Genomic DNA, 8,688 nt, shown 5'->3' with positions numbered 1-8,688 from the left:
GAAGAGTTGAGGCTGTTGTAGCAGAAAAAATGCCCATGATTTTGGAATGAGATGTTCGATGGGCAGATGTCCACACACTTGGTCATGTAGTGTAGATCCCAAATTCATACAACCAGTAGGCATGGGCTACATAAAAAATAAACATTACAAAGCAATGAGTCTGATGCAACAGATCAGAACGTTGATAAACTATTTCTTCAGACAGTAGGCTATGCTCGAATGTTCGTTCCATAAAGCAATTAGCGGAAAACACTGTTGTCAAAAGGGCACCTCACATGCCAGCGGTTTCATGGGATAGAGACAGAAATATCTGTTAGAACTTAGAGAGGAGATCTAATAGGCTACTTTGAAGCAAGGTAAGACATGCCTTATGATATGTATTAAAATGTTAAGGTCAAATAACTAGGCATATCTTTTCAAAATGCATAGCCTACTTCCTCCAGCTGTCACGCCCTGACCATAGAGAGCCTTTTATTCTATATGGTGGTTAGGTCGGCGTGTGACTAGGATGGGTTATCTAGGTTATTGTAAGTCTGTTGGCCTGGTATGGTTCCCAATCAGAGACATCTATTTATCGTTGTCCACGGTCCGGAACCTCCGGCGACGGTCCACGGTCCGGAACCTCCGGCGACGGTCCGCGGTCCGGAACCTCCAGCTCCAGGGCAGGAGCCTTCCTCTGCGCAGAGGCCCAGACCGAGCACGGCGTCCAGTCCCGCTCCATGGCAGGAGTCCTTCTCTGCACCGATGCCCAGTCCAGGCACGGCGTCCAGTCCCGCTTCATGGCACGAGCCTTCCTCTGCACTGGTGCCCAGTCCAGGCATGGTGGTCAACCCAGTTCCATGGCCGGGGCCCTCTACACCGATGCCCATGGCATTCTACCCGGCTCCAAATCCACGAGCGGAGTGGGTACTTCGCCCCGCACCGGAGTCGCCCCCAACGTTAGATGCCCACCCGGACCCTCCCCTATTGAGTCAGGTTTTGCGGCCGGAGTCCGCACCTTTGGGGGGGGGGGTACTGTCACGCCGTGACCATAGAGAGCCTTTTATTCTCTATGATGGTTAGGTCGGGGTGTGACTAGGGTGGGTTATCTAGGTTATTGTAAGTATGTTGGCCTGGTATGGTTCCCAATCAGACAGCTGTTTATCGTTGTCTCTGATTGGGGATCATATTTAGGCAGCCATTTCCCCCACTGTGTTTTGTGGGATCTTGTTTCTTTGTAGTTGCCTGTGAGCACTGCTTGAGCTTCACGTATCGTTTATTCTTTATTTCTTCTGTGAGTTTCATTTAATAAACATGTGGAACTCTACGTACGCTGCGCCTTGGTCCGAAATTTATTCTAACGAACGTAACACCAGCTTTTCTGAGATTTTCTGCTCAAAGGATCTGTATGTTGTATGCTTGTGATAAATAAGATACATGATGAATATACTGTAGCCTACACACGTGCCAATTTAATTCCACTAAATTATGCAAATTAACCTGTAGACTGATAAGGGACAGATCGCAATTTACTTGTGGGGAGGTGTGGTCCAAAATAGGGGAGGGTTTGCAAATGATTTTCCTTTGAGGATTCTTGTGTGTTTTTTTATTGGGCCACAAGGGAGGAGAGTGCGTTTTTTGCCATGGTTTACATTCACTCTTCTGATGGTTTTACTATATAATTTCTTCCATCCTGGCCAAATTTCCTCATCTGCTTGCATGCATCTATATCAAGGTGTTTTGGTACTTCCCTTATACACTATCCTTTTCCATGTGCTAACTTTTACTATGCTACAGGTCAGTATAGTCTAGCAGTCTAATGGTCTATCCTGCCCTCTATCCACCATTCATAGTGACAATAGTAGCATAACCATGGTTAGTTGGGGTGCTGAGGGTGCTGCAGCACCCCCCTTTTTTAATAATAGTGGTAGGTGGATCGTTTGTCCAGATCTGCACAAGGCTAACTAGCAATCATACCACACATAAAAATACTCAACAATGCATACACCTTTTTATATGAATCAAAAATAACAATTCATTTAGTTAAACAGTGTGTAAAGTTAGCTAGCTAGCAGAGTTTGAAATAAATGTACATCGCAGACTGTCAGCCACACCTGAGAACTTGAAAACCAACAATTGAAACTAGCATAACAAACAGGACCCCTTCTACAGGCGTGTGGGTTTGATTCTTGAAATGTAACATCCAATCAAAATCTTGCTGCTGGGAGCCAGCGGACCATTCAAACAGTTTTTACAATATAAAATTCTCCAGACCTCCAAGGGAGGCATGACAATGATGTGAATTTGAAGGTAAAGAAACGCAAAATTATAGCCAGCCATTTTTTATTTACCCTTTATTTAACTAGACAAGTCAGTTGAGAACAAATTCTTATTCACAATGACAGCCTACCAAACCCTAACCCAGACAACGCTGGGCCGATTGTGCGACACCCTATGGGACTCCCATTCACGGCCGGTTGTGATACAGCCTGGATCCTGCTGGGTATAGTCCTGCTGCTGTGTCCCCTAGCCTCCTCCTTCCCTGAGTGGAGCCTATGGCCTGGTGTTCGGAGCCAGCGTCTCCATCCACATCACTGTGCTGGCTAATGTGGTGGGCGTGCAGCGGCTGGGGACCGCACTCTGCTTCTTCGTGCTCACCCGTAGCAGTTGGGGCCTCTTGGGGCCACCCATCGCAGGTGAGCCCCTCTGCCATTAGCTCAAGGGTATTCTCTAGGACATTGTCTCTATAATTGCAAAAGGCATTCGCTTACAGAACATGTAACCTTGAGTAATGAACCTTGTGTGATTATTGTAACCATGTTCTGGTTTTAACTGAACATCCCCTTGTGTAGCTAACCACCGGGGGATTTTATATCTTCCATGAAAGGTCATCATCCTGTAGATTGGGGCTTTAACTAACATTCATATACAGAGATACTATATTCATAGAAGGTCACAAATATATTTAATTATGCTTTACAGTTCATTTCATGGGCTGTTGGTCTCATGATAAATGTATTTTTCTGGGATGGGTTTCCTCTCCATTGACTTCCTCTTCTAACACACACGCTTCGCTCCAGCTCTTTGTCTGAATGTAAAATTATGTTTAATAGACTATGATTCTTCACAGACCTTGTGAACAACTGCACTCACAGCATTGGGTAAAAAGAATCACTTTTAAGAATGCCTTTCCTGTTAACTCAGGTCCAAAACAAATAGAAAACAACCTTGTGGAAGAATACCAACAGTACAATAGATGTGCCCCACCACCCACAGAATAGCTCTGATAACCATAGCATTTGGGGTTGTTTACTGGGCTGGTAACATTTTGCCCCTCTCGGTCTAAACAATAGCAGTAAATATAGCCTGCCAAATCAAGGCTTGGTTTGGCACCACACAGCTCGGACATGCCAGAAAGTGTCCTACCTTATAGCACATCCAACACTAAATCAAGTGGAAAAACCAAAGTAAAAACATGACTTTCATTGTGGCTATAGCTTTTCCAGAAAGTCTCTCTCTCACCATTACTCTTCCCTCTGATTAAACACTACTGCTGAGAGAGAGAGAGAGAGAGAGAGAGAGAGAGAGAGAGAGAGAGAGAGAGAGAGAGAGAGAGAGAGAGAGAGCGAGAGAGAGAACAGAGGGGTGGTTTCAAAATATCTTATCACCAAATTCTGTTTCAAGTTCATTTAAAAGGCCATTAACATAAATAATATTGTTGATTGTAAGCAAGATATGGGTTGGCTTGTGTTGTTCTTAAACAGCTTAGTGTCTGGAAATAGTAGGCAATCCTTGGAGTGAGGGGAACAAAATACGTAGATCACATAAATTGTGAAAATAACTGTTAGATTTGTTCACCTCCTGCGCCCTCTCTCGTCTCCTTTTGAAAAAGGTCAAAGTCAATGGAGGAGAGTCAGCAAGGAGAGTGAAATGTGCTTGCTTGGAATGAGACGGTTTTTCTCCGCTCATGCGTCATTAGGCAAATTTTGTTTTCAGGGTGGATCCCAAAAGAAATGTGTAAAGTGGTCCAAATAAATTATGTTAGTTGTGAAAGACATTTATAGAAAAAACAGTAAGTAGTATATTGTTTTTAAAACGTATACATGTATTTCTCCTCTGAGAAAACAAATGCTGATTCATCGGTGTGGCAGATTTCAAACTCTTCTGCGGTAGGATACACGAGTATCCTTGATGAAAGGTGGCTATCAAGGAGGGGACAACAATCTTCTGTTTGCCTACTAATGAATTGACACACTCCACCACTTATCGATTTCCGGGTCACGGAGAAGAGAGGGCAGAGAGAAAAGAGGATGGAGGACGGACTTTTGCCCAAACGAGAAAACCCTAGAAAATGTGTAACTGTAGGTGGAAAAATGAGATGGAGAGGAAACAGGTGGGGCTAAGTCCTAAGGAACTTCCTGAGCCCAAAAGTGCTGAAGAGACAGGAGAGGAAAGGCCTCACCAGTCAAGAACCTCAACAGAATAGTGACAATCACATTCAAGATGTATGTTCTAAAACTGTTTCTGCCTTACAACACTGGCAGTCACCTCTGTTCTGCCCGGAGTTTAAATGCACTAATAAGGAAATAGCCCCTAAACTCTTCCAGGTGGCTTGAAGTATCACAACAACTATGCAGTGATTCACTTTTGACTCACTCCTAAAAATAAAATGGGATAATGACTAAAGTAAGGTTAATTCCTCCACAATAATGCTTTGAAGGACATGTGCAGTGCATCTGATACCCACACATTCAAATAGCTGGGACAGGATTGATCATGCCAACACTTACTCCCTCTAGTGGAATTTAGAGGTATTTTAAAACAGAGTCTATGGCTAAACTCAGTGGAATCATGTCAGAATATATTTATTGCTGGAACTGGCACTAACTCACATGATTTATATAATGAGTTTATCAGTTGTAAATCATTTTGTGGATCAGTAGTAATAGAGGGAATAACCTTTGCAGTAGTAAAAGCTACAGCTGAACAAATACACATTAAAAACACATTAACTCACTGCCATCATAAGGGGAAATTAGATTGTGTAGGCTACTGTGAAACATTGCTCACAAAAGGTAAGAAATGAAATTGTTCTTGATCATTGGGAATGCCAGAGAGAAAAAGGGGTCTGTTTTCTCAGCTCTGGAATGTGTTGTGCAAAATATGCATCAAAGATAAGCAAACTCTACAGACCTGCAATAACAAAGGTGGCCTGATAAAAATAATAACACAAATAAGCATTAATAAACATGTCACCTTCCATAGATCTGGAATGATAAACTATAAACTGAGGTATAGCCAAAGTAAGCTGTTCCATAAACACTGGCCCACACAAACACATACACACACGCGCACACACCCACGTGCGCACACACATGCATGAGTGCACACACATGCATGAGTGCACACACACACACACAGAGCCCCGTCTGTGTAAGATGGTTGGCTCCCAAGGGAAGAGCCCACCTGTTATCTTACAGAGGACTACCAGATCAAAGAAACAAATTACCACAGGATTTCCGTCCCATGGAACTAAAACTCCTATTCTCTGTTGTAAGTGGATGTTTCATCTTTTGATCTAAACCCACATCTCTCTTACTTGTTTGAGCATATTGTATTTATTGTAAAAAAAAATACATGTTGATATTTGGCTAACATTCTTTAAGGTCCCACATGTTAAAACCTTTCTGAGCATCATATTTCCTCCATTCAAATACACAAGCCCTCAGTGCTATACTGGAACAAATGGTACAGTATACGGAGAATTACTGTGGGAATCTCGCTTGAGTGTATACAGCCACTGAAAGACATAGCGTAGCACATATGCTTCAAGTTACAATGCAGGGACAGTAAAAAGTAGGAAAATAAAGTTCTCACCTACAAGACGTCTTTACAGAGAGACAGGAGATAATAATATGTTGGGAAAGTGGGACATGTGACCTCAGACTTAAACTCTTATAAAGCAGGAAGACAGGAAATCCTTTGATGTCCTAAAAAACTTCCAGATCCACCTCCCTCACGTTCTCCCTCAGTCCCTACCACACCCCCAACCCAACCCCCCTTCACTTTGACCTCACTGTTGGACACCTGGGCAGATGGTCACTATACTAACGGCGGGTTTAAATGTTTGCTTTGACCTTGCTTTCAGGGGTCACCTTGTAGAATTCCAGGCAGCTACCTGAGTTCAAAGGGCCCCCGGCTATATGCGTAAGGGGAGAGAGGGACAGCTGGAGACAGAGAGAGAGACGGAAGGAAAAGGAGGGTCCAAGTGAGGCTTGATGGAAAAGTAAGGAACAGACAGAAGTAAAGTCACAGAGAGAAGTTGGTAAGAGGAGGGAGACGAGAGAAAAGGGGGAAATGATGGAGGGAAATAGGGGGGCAGAAAGGGAGGTGGAGGGTGAAAACGGTAGATAGAGGTCTAGGTTAAAGGGGGGACAGGATAATCCCCCAGCCCAGTGTGGATGGCTCCCTCTAGTTCCTAGGGGTGGCAGAGCGGCACTGATTGGGGGAGATCAGGGGAAAATGACCTTAATGAGTTGTGATTGGGCCAGCTGCAGGGGGTTAGGATAATGAGCAGCTTCAAGCACGAAGAGCCTCCCAGATGAGCAGTTAAAACCTGCTATAGCAGGTTGTTCTGTTATAATCTCCACCCGGCACCGCCAGAAGGGGACTGGCCACCCCTCATAGCCTGGTTCCTCTCTAGGTTTCAGCTTTTCTAAGGAGTTTTTCTTAGCCACCGTGCTTCTACACCTGCATTGCTTGCCGTTTGAGGTTTTAGGCTGGTTTTCTGTACAGCACTTTGAGATATCAGCTGATGTACGAAGGGCTATATAAATACATTTGATATAGCGTCTTTCATTAGTGAACTTGGGGGAAAAGTTCTAAATGGGAGGGAAAGTGTGAAGTGAACATGATTGTAATTTTATTCAATTTAAATCAAAAGTAAAACTCAAAAGTGTACAAGTTCAAAATCCTAGACTCAAAGTGAATAAAGACTGAAAACAATCTTTAAAGCCAAGTTCTTGGCCAACCGAAAGCATATCTTTCAAGTTATTTGATTTATTTGAGTTTACCCATGATGTTGTACAACCACTCCAGTCCGTAAATCATTGTTTCAGTGGAATATATATTTATTCTAGCTCAAGTTCAAACCCAGGTAGCACATTTTGTTTCTTGGAAGTTGTTGGAACTCACCTTTTAGGTTTCCCATTCATCCTGAGCAGTAAAACTGAACGTTTTTTTCAACATTCTGAGAACGGAAGTGAACATTTTGCCTGTTCTGGGTGACCCCGGCACTGGCTGAGAGAAAGGTGCAAATTAGTGAGATAGAAGGGGATTGGGGCAGGTGTGGACAGACAAGGAGTGGCCGTCTCGCTGCAAGCCCGGCTTCAAGACGCAGCCTGAGATTTCCCAACTAGCACAACCGAGAACCTGGATGAGAGCGTGGTTGTCCCATGGCAATTTTTCATACAACCTTCGCACAACTTTCCGGGAATGGTGCAGGATAGTTGCTTGGCTTTGGAACATTCTCCCAGGTTCTCAGTGTTTTGTCTATCTGGAAAATCTCAAGCTACCTCTTGAAGCAGTGATTGCAGTGAGACAGGAGCCAAACAGATGTGTTTAGTCTCTGAGCGCCACACCTTGTCTGTCCACACCTGCCTCCCTCCCCTCCTATCTCACTAATCTGCACCTTCCTTTCTCTCAGCCAGTGCCAGTCTGCAGCTTCAAACAGCTGCACTACTCAGGCTCATCAGTGCTTTTGTGTTTCCGAGACCACCCCCCACGCACACGCATACAGTCACATGTATATACCATCCCCACATACTCACACACATCCACAGAAATTAAAACATCCTTAGACAAACACTTGTGTATGCACATAACCTTTAACATAAGCACACAATAAAGTATACTATAAACCACGCATCTGTATTTTTATTTACATTTAACATTACATTTAAGTCATTTAGCAGACGCTCTTATCCAGAGCGACTTAAGTCAGTTAAGAACAAATTCTTATTTACAATGACGGCCTACCCCGGCCAAACCCTAACCCGGATGACACTGGGCCAATTGTGCACCGGCCTATGGGATCATGGCCGGTAGGGATACAGCCTGGAATCAAACCAGAGTCTGTAGTAACGCCTCTAGCACTGAGATGCAGTGCCTTAGACCGCTGCGCCACTCAGTAGCCCAATATCTGGAGGAGAGTAAGAGATTTGTGCACAAATCATTTTTCCATTACCAACTTAAAAGCCCATGTGAAAACAGTATAGTTAATGTAAGGGACTAATGGAAGCTGATTGGTTTACCAGTTTGTCATTGCTGATCTCTGACCCAGTGAGGACGGCCCTGATTGGGTCTCCAATTTGGGGGAACATTAATGAGACTACTTCCTGCCCCCTGCTGCCCCACTGACACCATGGAGGGTCACAGCATGCCAGACCTGGCTGATGTTACACATTAAGTGAAAAAACATACACATCTTGCCAAACAGGCAAAATACACACACAATCACACATGTCCCACACATTGAACCCAGTCTTTCCCAGATGGTATTATATGATGAAATGTTGCTCCGATGGGCAAATGCACCCGGGTAAATGCACTAGGGTCTGATTTAACATCCTCCCTTCATCATAAACATTCCGGCGCCGACAGAGATGGCCGCCTCGCTTCGCGTTCCTAGGAAACTATGCAGTATTTTGT

Source organism: Oncorhynchus nerka, linkage group LG25 (genome assembly GCF_034236695.1).
Source record: "Oncorhynchus nerka isolate Pitt River linkage group LG25, Oner_Uvic_2.0, whole genome shotgun sequence".
In the NCBI taxonomy this organism is placed as follows: Eukaryota; Metazoa; Chordata; class Actinopteri; order Salmoniformes; family Salmonidae; genus Oncorhynchus; species Oncorhynchus nerka.
The sequence above is the reverse complement of the archived record's forward strand: the minus strand, read 5'-3'. Positions refer to the sequence as shown.